This window comes from Panthera pardus, unplaced genomic scaffold (genome assembly GCF_024362965.1).
Source record: "Panthera pardus isolate Hobbes unplaced genomic scaffold, ASM2436296v1 HiC_scaffold_2, whole genome shotgun sequence".
Taxonomy (NCBI): Eukaryota; Metazoa; Chordata; class Mammalia; order Carnivora; family Felidae; genus Panthera; species Panthera pardus.
Window position 1 is genome coordinate 66,312,966 of NW_026526765.1, and position 12,136 is coordinate 66,325,101.

At 40.8% G+C, this 12,136-nt stretch overlaps 1 protein-coding gene across 1 annotated transcript in view; it reads left to right on the top strand.

Moving 5' to 3' along the window:
* The window catches only part of MCC (MCC regulator of WNT signaling pathway), a 428,047-nt gene that overhangs the window by 44,110 nt on the left and 371,801 nt on the right, over positions 1–12,136 (top strand). The window lies entirely within an intron of this gene.

Genomic DNA, 12,136 nt, shown 5'->3' on the forward strand with positions numbered 1-12,136 from the left:
GATTCTCTTTGCAGTGTCTTCCATGGGCATGCTTCCAATTTCACTTGACTGTTTTACATCCTCCCCCTGAGCAAGTGCACCAGCTTGCCTACTGTCCTTCTTGTCTACTCGCGCTAGCTTCCAGCCTGTCATTCATACGCTGCCAGGCATACAGTTATGCTCACATCACTGCTGTACAGGGTTAGGCCCTGGCTGCATACAGAAGAAAGGCCTATCTTAAATTTGTCATTCAAGGCACTTCTTTTTTTTTTTTAACCGTTATTTATTTTTGAGAGAGAGACTGCATGTGAGCAGGGGAAGAGCAGAGAGAAGGAAACACAGAATCCGAGGCAGGCTCCAGGCTCTGAGCTGTCAGCAGCACAGAGCCTGACGTGGGGCTCGAACTCACAGACCGTGAGATCATGACCTGAGCCAAAGTTGGACGCTCAACCGACTGAGCCACCCGGGTGCCCCACTTCTTTTTTTTTTTTTTACTTTTTTTTTAATGTTTATTTTTGAGAGAGAGAGAGGGAGAGAGAGAGAAACAGAGCATGAGAAGGGGAGGGGCAGACAGAGAGCAAGACACAGAGTCTGAAGCAGGTTCCAGGTTCTGAGCTGTCAGCACAGAGCCCGATGCGGGGCTCAAATTCACGGACTGCGAGATCATGACCTGAGCTGAAGTCAGACGCTTAACCGACTGAGCCACCCAGGCGCCCCAAGGCCCTTCTTTAATAGGGTCCCAGCTTACCTCAATATTGTCCCCTAAAATAACCAAGGAAGACCAATAGCCCAACAGGAAGAGCTTTACTTGGACCATCTGTTAATGGAAACTTATGGTGTGAAACTAGATTTTATCATTCTGTCAGAGGTGACCTGACTCAGCTGAGTTCGTTCACATTAACAAAATTCATGAAGGACTTAGCGTCTGTTGTGATTGTGTTTCATATCTCAGTATACAAAGATGTGGCCTTGATTGGATTTTAGTGTTTCCCTAACCACATGATTGTCTCACAATCTTGTTACTTTTGTAGGTTGCTAACCTCATTTATAGTGTTGGTTCCTTTGTTCATTCATTTGTTTATGTTTTCTAATTTAGATAAGAAGCAGTCTTATCTTCAAATTCTAAGGGCTCCTTACTATTGAGCTCCTCAGAATTTCTCTGAATAAGTTTTAGGCTACCACTTAGCAGCCTCTGAAATCCTGAAAAGAACAACACCAGCTGGTCCAGCCAGGGCAAGAAAATAAAAATTTATGGTATTCTTGGGGCACCTGGGTGGCTCAGTCTGTTAAGCCGCCTACTCTTGATTTTGGCTTAGGTCATGATCTCATGGGTCATGAGTTCAAGCCCCATGTTGGACTCTGCACTGACAGTTTGGAGCCTGCTTGGGATTCTCTCTCCCCCTGCCCTCTCTCTGCTCTTCCCCCACTCACTCTTTCAAAATAAATAAACTTAAAAAAATGTACAGCATTCATGAGTTAAGGGCACTGACACTGAATGAGGAGGGGAAAAAAGGAACTGAAGAAAGGAAGTTGAGAGAAAGGAGAGAAGCAGAGCTGAAAGGGAAAACAAGTGGTGCCTTTGTGAGGACTAGCACCATGCTGTAGTTTACTCATCTTACATACCCCTCACCCCCTAGAGGATCTTCACCATAACAAAAGACCATAGGTTGAGTAGCTTAAATAACAGAAATTCACTTTCTCACATTTCTGGATGCCAGCAAATCCAAGATCAAGGTGCCAGCTGATTTGGTTCCTGGTGAGAGCTCCCTTCCTGGCTTGCAGGTGGCCACCTTCTTGGTGTGCTCTCATATGGCAGAGAAAGAAATGTCTCTCCTTCTCCCTCTTCTTAGAAGGCCTATTGGATTAACCCCCCACTTTTATGGCCTTATTTAACCTTAATTACCTCCTAAAGACCCTCTTTCCAGATACAATTACATTGGGGGTTAGGGCTTTGACATATGAATTTGTTGGGGGGCGGGGGACAATTCAGTCCATAGCACTCTCCCTCACAAAAAGTATGTGTAAAGGTTTTTGTCCCCCCATTGCTTTAGTGAGGGAGAGCAACTGGATAGTGGGATACTCAGGTATTGTATGATTAGGGATACAATAAGTTCTGACCAACAGAACTGCCTAAGGGATCTAGGTTATTAGCCAGACTGGGAAGCAACTCAGCTTGATACCACCTGTTATGTTAAGATAAGTGAGCCTGGGGGCTTCAAAGGCAGTTCTTCTATTGGGAGGTCTAAATTGTATTTAATATATTTTCGACTATGAAGGATCAAACCCGTAATCTAGAAAGTTCAACTGAGTTTGGTTGGAATTAATTTATTTCTTTACAGAAAGCCAAACTATGCAGATAGATTCCTCTTAAGTCCTTCTTTGAGCTTGGGTTCTTCAGGTAAGGATATCATAGTTCTGGTTTCCCAGGAAACAGACTTGGATGGGGATTTGGGTGCAGAAGGCTTGCTGGGGAGCACTCTGGGGTCAACACCTGTGAGGGAGTCCCAGGAAGCAGGATTAGGCAGATAGAAAAGTTGAACTGTGACACATTTACAAGAGATGTCTCAGCTGATCTTATGGGAAGCTCTGGAAGTAAGATGGCCCTTTAGCACCTCTATGAGTTGAAGAAAGGGGGTCAGGCCTTTGCACCCCCTTGCCAACCAGTCATGAGATACTGGCTGCCTCTGGGGAAGGGGTGTAACTTTGGGCAAGGTGACCGCCTTTTGCAGAGGGCATTTCCCAGAAAAGGACTTGGCCATGAGCCTTCAGCAGGTAACATTCCTCACAGCTTTAGCCCATAAAGAGGGCATCTGGTACTGTATCACTGCATCCACTCCACAGGATAGGAGCTAAGGCCAAGGAGCCCTTAGTTATGCATTAAAACTGTTGATAGGGGCACCTGGGTAGTTCAGTCGGTTAAGTGTCCGACTCTTGATCTTGGTTCAGGTCATGATCTCACAGTTCACGGGATTGAGCTTGGCATTGGGCCCTGCACTGACGGAGCAGAGCCTGCTTGGGATTTGCTCTCTCCCTCTCTCTCTGCCTCTCCCCCGCTTGCACAGGTGCTTTCTTTCTCACAATATAAATAAACTTTAAAAAATGTTTAAAAAAATCTGTTGTATATTCCTGTAGTTGGGGATTCAATGTGTGTGTGTGTGTGTGTGTGTGTGTGTTCGCACGTGTGTGTGGTTAAAAGATCACCCTTGTGCTAGAGGCTACAGATTTTGTATGTAGAAGCCCTCTGAAAATGCTGGTTCTGGCCAGCTAAGAGTAGTAATTAATTGTAAAACTAAAATGCACAATAATTCCAGTCATGTCATTACAAGCATAAGGGAGGGAGGAGCTAGAACTAGTTGTGCACTTAACTGAAAATAACTGATAGAGGATGTGACGAGGAGCAAGTTCTAGACAAGCCTGGACATTTATTTTGAAGGAGCTCATTTCTGCAGAGGTACATGTGGTTTCAGTAACCTTCCTGGACTTTTTTTTTTTCTGAGAGTGTTTATGTTCATTTGCTAGAATTAGCAGAGGAGTTATGAATATGGAATATGGCTCAGTGCTGTATAAGTGTTCCTCAACACTTGACTGTTAATTAGTGTGGTTAGGTTTAATGAACTCATTTAATAACAATATTCCTGCTGAGAATTTTATTGGGTACTAAATTCTTAAATTTAATAATGCAAAACATATTTGTGGAGTGTTAATAATGGTTGCAGGACTTTCAGAGAATGAAATAATGGAAGGTTAAGTGTAATGGATTAATTAAATAAGAAAGCCCAAACTACCTTTCAAAGTTACTCCATAATGCTATTCGCTTTGTTTTAATGAATAAAGCAGGCCATATCAAATGCCATTTGTGTGCATTTATTTCAAAGCAGCATTCAAAGCTAGCAAATTTAGATCAGAGGAAACTCAAACACAGCAAAATATTCTGCTTGGCAAACAGAGTTTTGTTTTCTGTACTGATCCATTAAATTGAATAACTTGATTTTCTTGCAAGATGGCAACAATATGTTTCTTCCATGTAGAGAAATCAGTGGGAACTTTCCAACCAACTCCTCAACAGCAGCAGCTTGTATCAGTGGTGGCCCACATAAGCATTTGGGAAATGTTTTTAATTGCTTTAATTGCATTTCAGTGAAGTGACACAAACTTCTTATACCCCTTTCAAAATCAGCAATACATTTAAATTGCCTAAGAAGTTTTAAACTGGTTATAAATGTCCTTCATGTGATATATGCAGGATTATTTTTAGCAAACTTTTCAGGATAAGTGTCTTTTGTAATTCATTATCCTAATGAATTGTTTGGACCTGGAGAAGGTGTGCCCCTCAGTTTTCCCATCTGCACAAAATAATGCCAATTAGGATGTGATAAGACAATGTGTGATTAAGTGTGCACACTGAGTTCTCCATAGTCCTCAAGGGCAATTTTATTTGAGGATGAGTTTTGTGGATTTTGTTTGTGGAAAGGTAATTACTCCAGACAGGAGTCCTGGGGGGAGAATATTGAACTCATTTTCTACTCCTAGTAGATCATACAGGAGTAAATTTTGAGTTTCTGAAATATTACAAAAGCCTAAAAATTGTGGTTTCCAGTCAAATCCATTCCCATCATATTGGGAAGGCACACCAGTTAGGAATGTGTTCAGGCGCCAAGAATTTTGGGGTAGGTGGCTCAATTATGCCTTTGTTGACTTCCTTCCTTTCTCTTTCTCCCTCCCTCCCTCCCTCCCTCCCTCCCTCCCTCCCTCCCTTCTTTCCTTCCTTCCTTCCTTCCTTCCTTCCTTCCTTCCTTCCTTCCTTCCTTATCTATCTATCTATCTACCTACCTACCTACCTAATCTGTCTTTCTGCTTGCCATCCTCAGAATGCTTGTTGCTGCAGGGTTGCAAGATTCCCTGCCCATTTTCAGGTACCATATTGCAGGCATCAAGAGGATAGAAAGAGGAATAGGACATGGTGGCACCTATATCAAGAAAGAAAAACTTAGCCTGGAAATTTTAACATTTGTTTCATTGGCTGCATACCATTTCATTGTATGGATGAAGCACAATTTAGTCCTGAAGTTACGTTTTGGGGGTGCTCTGTATGGCACCCAGTTGGGGAATAACAGACATTTTAAAGGAAGACAATGATCTGTAGCTCTCAGATCTAGTAGCTGTTGTTGACTTTGTACTTGTCAGGCCACACAGATTTCTAGTTTTGCTTCCTTTGTTGCTCTCATCTTCCACTCAGCCTGATCCCAGTTCTGAGCTCAGGCAAGATGGAGATAAAGAGTGAGCCCCGAGTACTCTGGGCCTCAGCATCTGCTCACGTTGGCTGCCAGACAGGCTCCAATGTGGTGTCCCAGTTATGATACCCAAGTCCCTTGTTTCCTGGGCCTGACTCGCTGCCTTGAAAACCCAGCAACTCTCAGTCACTGGAGGACCTGGCCTGCCTAGATCTCACTTGTTTCCCTCTAGGGAGAGATATTCTATCTTTGAGCTTCTGCCTAATGGCTAGGGATCTGCCCCTGCTGACAAACTCACTTAATGATGCCTCGGGCTTTAGAACATTGCCAGGCTCCCATGACACCACATCCCTGGCTTGGCCTCCACCTACCAGTCCACCACCACCACTGTATGCATATACACATATTTGATCAAAGTTATCATGGTTTAAAAAATCAGATAGACATTCGGGGCACCTGGGTGGCTCAGTCGGTTAAACATCTGACTCTTGATTTCAGCTCAGGTCATGATTTTGGTTCATGAGATTGAGCCCTGAGTCAGTCTCTGTGACAACAGTGTGGGATTCTGTCTCTGCCTCTCTCTCCGTCCCTCCTCCACTCGTGCTCACTCTCTCTTTCTAAAAATAAATAAATAGACACTTTAAAAAAAGAAAAAGAAAAAAGAAAAAATCAGATAGATATTCAAGATTCATAATGAGAAACAGCACTGTTTTGTCCACCCCTTCCTACTTCTAGTTCCTTTCTGTTTAACAATTTAACACTTTTAGCTGTTTCTTCTCATTTCCCTCTATAATTTATGATTTGTTTATATTACTTTTCTTCCATTGTTATATTGCTATTTACTTCAATTTTAGATATTATGTACTGATTTTCTACAAGGAATATGTGAATCTGGTGCCCTCTCCAAATACACACCCACTTCCACTTTGCCTGTTCTCCTAATCATAAATTTTGGTTAGGTCAATATTCAGATTTCTTGTTACATAAGAGGAGAATCAACTGTCTTGCTTATGCTGCTTTTACTTGGTCATTGCTTCTGTGCAGCCAAAGCCATATACCATGTTTCTGTCTTTCTTGTGAACAGCCTGTTTTTGGTGTATCCTTCCTCTAGTAGCTTCCTGAGAAAGCATCCATGACAGCTCAGTGTTTTGAGAAACATCTTAGTTCTGCCTTTGAATTTTATTGATAGTTTGGGCATAGAATTTGAAGCTGGAAAGTATTTTTCTCTAGGGATTTTGAAATGATTGTCCCAGTGTCTTTCAGTACCCAGAATTGCTAGCGAAAAAGTAAGTGCTATTATGATTCCCAATCTCTTGCATGAGACCTGTTGTTGTTTCTCTTTTTCTTTCCTGCAAGCTTTTAGACTCCTCTTTGCCTGTGTTCTGAAATTTCATGTTGATGTGTCTTGTATAGGTGTAGGTCTTTCTTTTATGATTTTTTTAATTTTATTTTTTATTTTTTTAAATTTACATCCAAATTAGTTGGCATATAGTGCAACAATGATTTCAGGAGTAGATTCCTTAGTGCCCCTTACCCATTAAGCTCATCCCCCCTCCCACAACCCCTCCAGCAATCCTCAGTTTGTTCTCCATATTTATGAGTTTCTTCTGTTTTGTCCCCCCCTCCCTGTTTGTATATTATTTTTGTTTCCCTTCCCTTATGTTCATCTGTTTTGTCTCTTAAAGTCCTCATATGAGTGAAGTCATATGATTTTTGTCTTTCTCTGACTGACTAATTTCCCTTAGCATAATACCCTCCAGTTCCATCCACGTAGTTGCAAATGGCAAGATTTCATTCTTTTTGATTGCCGAGTAATGCTCCATTGTATATATATACCACATTTTCTTTATCCATTCATCCATCAATGGACATTGGGGCTCTTTCCATACTTTGGCTATTGTTGATAGTGCTGCTATAAACATGGGGGTGCATGTGTCTCTTCAAAACAGCACACCTGTATCCTGTGGATAAATACCTAGTAGTGCAATTGCTGGGTCATAGGGTAGTTCTATTTTTAGTTCTATTGAGGTGGTTCTATTGAGGAGCCGCCATACTGTTTTCCAGAATGGCTGCACTGGCTTGCATTGCCACCAACAATGCAAAAGAGATCCTCTCTCTCCGCATCCTCACCAACATCTGTTGTTGCCTGAATTGTTAATGTTAGCCATTCTGACAGGCATGAGGTAGTATCTAATTGTGGTTTTGATTTGTATTTCCCTGATGATGAGTGATGTTGAGCATTTTTTCATGTGCCGGTTGGCCATCTGGATGTTTTCCATGGAGAAGTGTCTATTCATGTCTTTTGCCCATTTCTTCACTGGATTGTTTGTTTTTTGGGTGTTGAGTTTGATAAGTTCTTTATAGATTTTGGATCCTAACCCTTTATTTGATATGTCATTTGCAAATATCTTCTCCCATTCTGTCAGTTGCTTTTGGCTTTGCTGATTGTTTCCTTCACTGTGCAGAAGTTTTTATTTTGATGAGGTCCCAGTAGTTCATTTTTGCTTTTGTTTCCTTTGCCTCCGGAGACGTGTTGAGTAAGAAGTTGCTGCGGGCAAGATCAAAGAGGTTTTTGCCTGCTTTCTCCTCGAGGATTTTGATGGCTTCCTGTCTTACATTGAGGTCTTTCATCCATTTCGAGTTTATTTTTGTGTATGGTGTAAGAAAGTGGTCCAGGTTCATTCTTCTGCATGTCGCTGTCCAGTTTTCCTAGCATCACTTGCTGAAGAGATTGTCTTTATTCCATTGGATATTCTTTCCTGCTTTGTCAAAGATTCGTTGGCCATACGTTTGTAGGTCCATTTCTGGGTTCTCTATTCTGTTCCATTGATCTGAATATCTGTTCTTGTACCATTTTTTTTTTTTAAATCTGTTATGTTGGTACCATGAAGGACCCTCTCCTATGGAAACAGATAACCTTAAGTTCTAGGAAATTTAAAAAAAATGTATATCAATGATAGTTTCCTCCCACCCATCTTTTCTGTCATATTTTGGGAACTCCTATAATTTAGATATTAAATATCTCCTCATAATTTTACTTTATCTCTCATATTCTCTACTTCTTTTTACTGTTGATGTTGCTATTCTATTTTCTGGGAGATTTACTCAACTTTACCTTTTAATTTTTTAATTAAAATTTAATTTCTGCTTTTAATTTCCCAAGGTTTTTTATGTTGTTAGTCTCTGAGTGTTCTTTTTAATGTTTATTTTTGACACAGAGAGAGAGACAGAACATGAGTGGTAGAGGGGCAGAGACAGAGGGAGACAGAATCCAAAGCAGGCTCCTGGCTCTGAGCCGTCAGCACTGAGCCCAACACAAAGCTTGAACCACCCCCCATGAGATCATGGCCTGAGCCGAAGTCGGACGCCCATCCGACTGAGCCACCCAGGCACCCCTCTGAGTGTTCTTTTAAAAATTTTTCTGTTTTGAGGAGGGCACCTGTTGGAATGAGCACTGGGTGTTGTATGGAAACCAATTTGACAATAAATTTCATATTTTAAAAAAAGACATTTATCAACACATTAAAAAAATTTCCTGTTCTTGTTCCATGAATATTATACCATTATTTAACTCTCTATGGGTACCCATGATAATTTTGTAGAAATTTTCTTGAGGCCTCTAGGTGGCTAAGTCAATTAAACGTCTGACTCTTGGTCTCAGCTCAGATTATGATCTTGTGGTTTGTGAGATTGAGCCCCACGGTCAGGCTTTGCTCTGACAGCACAAAGTCTGCTTGGGATTCTGCCTTTCCCTTTCTCTGTCCCTCTCCCCTCCCCCAACCCTTCAAAATAAAGAAATAAACTTAAAAAAAATTAGAAAAAATTTTTTTCTTATGTTCCAGCATTTTTTCTCTGTTTCATCTGAGTTGTTTTTCCTTTTTTTATTTGTTTTTGTCTCTCCCTTTTATGTTAGATACTCTTTTCAAATATGTAGTTGTTATTACATATCTCTTCATATTTAAGAGTAAGGCACAACAAAACTAATTAGAAGGTATGGGAGTGTGTGTGTGTGTGTGTGTGTTTAGGTGAGGAGGACTGTTTGGTCAGTGGGCTTCACTATAGGATGATCTTAGAGGGCTGTTTCATTGGGTGATCCATACCTCCCCTGCCCAATATATACAGGTATTTTCCTTTGGCCCAGGTAGTATCTCTAGAGAGACATCCTTTAGTCTCCTGCCTGGATGTTATAAAGCTAATAGCAAGGGTTCTCAGAGCTGAGTGGGGGAAAAGGAGCCAATGGTTTTATCATTCAACATGTGGGCTTTCCCTTAACTCCCCAATTTCAGGCCCAGAATCCAGAATCATTTTGGAATCAACTACTGTAGAGGATAAACCTCTGGTTTTCTTCCTGGGTTGGGAAGACTTGACTGTGCTGGGTTGGGGAAGGGAAATGGGGACCCAATGACTCCTTACACACACTTTCAACTAATCCACCGTTTTGAGCTGAATGTGTACTCTCTGGCTCCCTAGTTTTTGAGCCGGTCCAAGGTGTTGCTTCACTCTTTCTCTACTGTGCTAAATCTACTCATTTGTATGCTTTGCAGCTTCTGAAATTTCGTTCTGATCTTCCCTTCTGTTCTTGCCATTATAGAATAGCTGTCATTATTTGCAATAATTATGTTCTATGAAGTTGCTTCAAATACCAATTAATTAACACTGAACCATTGCTCCAAGGAAATGCAGGGTTAGGTACCTGCAAGCCTCATCAACTAATCAATACATAACCTGTTATTATGTGTATTTCTTTCAAGAAACCTTATGTAAAACACACTATTGATTCGTTAATATCAAAGGCATGGCCCACAGTACTGGAGCTCATGCCTGAGTGAAGCTTATCCAGCACATACGTTTTCTCCATAAGGTGCATCACAGCTTTCTTGCGCTCAGGAACACTAGACTGTGCTTCTGCACCGTGCTCAGGGAACAATTTTAACAGCAAAATCACCAGCAAAAAGCACAAAAATACAAAAAACATGCCACTAAATAGACTATGAAAAGGATGTTTTTTACAGTGTGAGAGCTGAAACAAGAAGTTAGAGGGTGGCCACGTTCAACCTCAGGAACAGGAGCATCAGGAGTCTCAAATTTTTCACCGCTTTGAGCATGTCCGCAATGACTGTGGAAACACTGTCAGTATTGATTTTGGAATAGAAATGAGTTTTAGAGAATAGGGAATTTCACAGACATAGAATGTGTAGGTAATGAGGATCAACTGTAGTTTTATGCTTTTTAAAATTCCTTTATCTGTTTAGGATGGCTTCAGGAAGGATCGAAAAGAAACGAAATAAATAAGCATATTAAATCCACCATATTTAGCTAGAAGTCTCTGTCATCCTCCTTATTTTGTATAGGACCCACTGATACCTACTTGTCTACAGTGACCTCTCAGATTTCTTCTGGCTCAGTCTGTCTCTTCCATCCTTATGTATCCCCACTGGGCTCATCTAGGCCTGGACCCCAATGCTCCTCAGGTGATGCAGGCCTCTCCAACAAGCCTGGCTGTGCCCAACCATGCCACAAAATACTGATATAATGTATAGGTTTTTAAAATATCCCAGGATCGGTGGTGTGCTGGAGCTGGCTCATACTGGCTAACAAAAACCAACTGCGAAATTTTTAGGAATTTTGTCAGGCCATTGTTAAACATAAGCACGGTTAGAAACTAAATCACATAAACTTGCAATCAGATATATTATATTAACAGCATAGGTAATGAATACTCAAAACGTGTCACTTCCTAGTGACTATACCCATGTTCTTGAGGTTATTTGTGTCTCTTGGATCTTGGTGTGTTATTGCGTGCCTCTCTTCCAAATTCACATTCGGTGATATGACAGTGATGGTTTAAAATCAGCAGTGGCAGAGGTATTTATACTATGGAAATCAGCAAATGCTTCAAATCTGAGCTTCTTGTCCCCAGAGAGCCCATTGTGAAACATTCACCAGCACACCCCTGTAGCCTGAAAATTTGTGTGGAACTGAGTAAAAATAGAGATTAACTGACAGAGGCAATGGGGAAGGAGAGAGTAGTTAGAACCAAAGACCCAAAGGTATGTATTAGCTACCTGGATTTTATTAGGCAGAAATAAAGAAGGAAATGAAATGAAGATAGTAGAACTGAGTCACAGAAAAAAAAATCTGGGCCCTCCTAGCAATGTATTATGAAGGGTATGACCAAGCTGAGCCAAAGGATCTTGTATATGTAAGCTTGAAAAAGCTAAAGCTTCTATAATTAAGAGATGGAGATTAAAAATTATTGATACCAAGTTGGAATAATACTGCGCAGGAAACCTTTAATATGTTTGAATAAGAGATGATCGACCTGTATGACATGTTCTTTCTCTGACCAGTTACTACTGTTGTGAAATTAAAGAGTTGTGTTTGCCCTGAGCAGTAGCTCAAGGGCAGTTTGTTGAAATAATTATTCCAGAAAAACCCGGGAGTAAAAAAAAATCATATTTAAAATTCTTTTACAAAATTTCTACTAATTGTAGATCTTTGGAAGTTCAGGTTACTGACTTATAATGGAAGGTCAGTAATTATTTTTAGGAGACTTAAAATGTGTTAGATTTAACTTTAGTGCTTAGATGGTGCTTTAACTTTAGGTGGATTCCCAAAGAACAAAAAGATCTGACTGATATATGTCTGGAAAGACAGTGGAGGGAGAAAACCTTGACATAGGAGGCAAAAATAGAAAATAGTAGGCTACTGTCCCCCATGGCTATCATTGCCATGAAAAAACTGCTTATATTTAAAAAATAAAACATTCCTCTTCAGAGTCACAAGAATATTAGTGTGCAGTGGAAGGTGCACCTCTAGACCTCACATCACACCCATTCTTTGTTTTTGTTCCAAACTCTGGTTTGGGGACCCCGTAGTGTCCTGTCTTTGGTGGAGGAAGAATTGCTGTCTGGTTTATATATTAA